At 44.1% G+C, this 850-nt stretch overlaps 1 pseudogene; it reads left to right on the forward strand.

Annotated features, from left to right (window-relative positions):
• The first annotated feature begins 367 nt into the window (after window positions 1-367).
• Window positions 368-574, forward strand: LOC146076298 (U2 spliceosomal RNA; annotated as a pseudogene).
• The last annotated feature ends 276 nt before the right edge of the window (window positions 575-850 follow it).

The raw sequence follows: 850 nt of genomic DNA on the forward strand, positions 1-850 counted from the left end.
CTAAAAACTCACACTTTATGAAATAAATCTCTAGGTGAGAGATATTGAATTAATAATGTACAGTATGCTGTAATGGGTCACATTTGATAATACAAAAATGTTTTGTTCTTATTTAAATTTAAATGGTTAGGGTCCTAGGGCGAAATGTAATAGGGTGCAATTTTTTAGAAATGTATGATTTTTGGTAAAAATCACACCATATCGCACTTTTTTGCAGCAAATTCGCATCTCATTACATATGTGAATTCGCAGCAAAAAAATTGATTTATAAAGGTGTGATTTGGTGCGATTTTTGAACATGTCCAAAAATCGCACCCTATTACATTTCGCTCCTAGTGTCGTATAATGTTGTATGATGGGCAATATCATCGCTTCTCGGCCTTTTGGCTAAGATTAAGTGTAGTATCTGTTCTTATCAGTGGGTATGGACTGGCCTCTGGCAGAGAATGGAGAAAGGCTGGACTGGGTAGCTGCTCTGATGGGCGGAGGGTGTGGGACCCTTCTTTTTTGCCTGGGAGTGGTGAAAAGTCTGGCTGAGTACCTTCACCTCTGCCAGTGGTAGGAGGTGTTGTTTCCGTAAACCTACTGGTGAGAGGGGGGGGAGAAACACTGGGCCTAGTAGTTTGGCTCTCTTGATGGGGTTCGTAGCCCCCGAAGGATGAGACAGCGAAAGGCTCAGTCTAGTATCCATTCCCAAGGAGCGGAGAAAGACCGGGACTGAGTAGATGGCTCCTGTTCCAGAGGTTCGTAGCCTCTGATAAAGAGACCGCGAAAGGCCCAGCTTAGTACCTTAACCTTGGGATCGGAGAAACACTGAGACTGAGTAGATTGCTCTTCCGAGGGGGCCGCA

Source organism: Crinia signifera, chromosome 4, assembly GCF_055691185.1.
Source record: "Crinia signifera chromosome 4, ASM5569118v1, whole genome shotgun sequence".
Classification (NCBI taxonomy): Eukaryota; Metazoa; Chordata; class Amphibia; order Anura; family Myobatrachidae; genus Crinia; species Crinia signifera.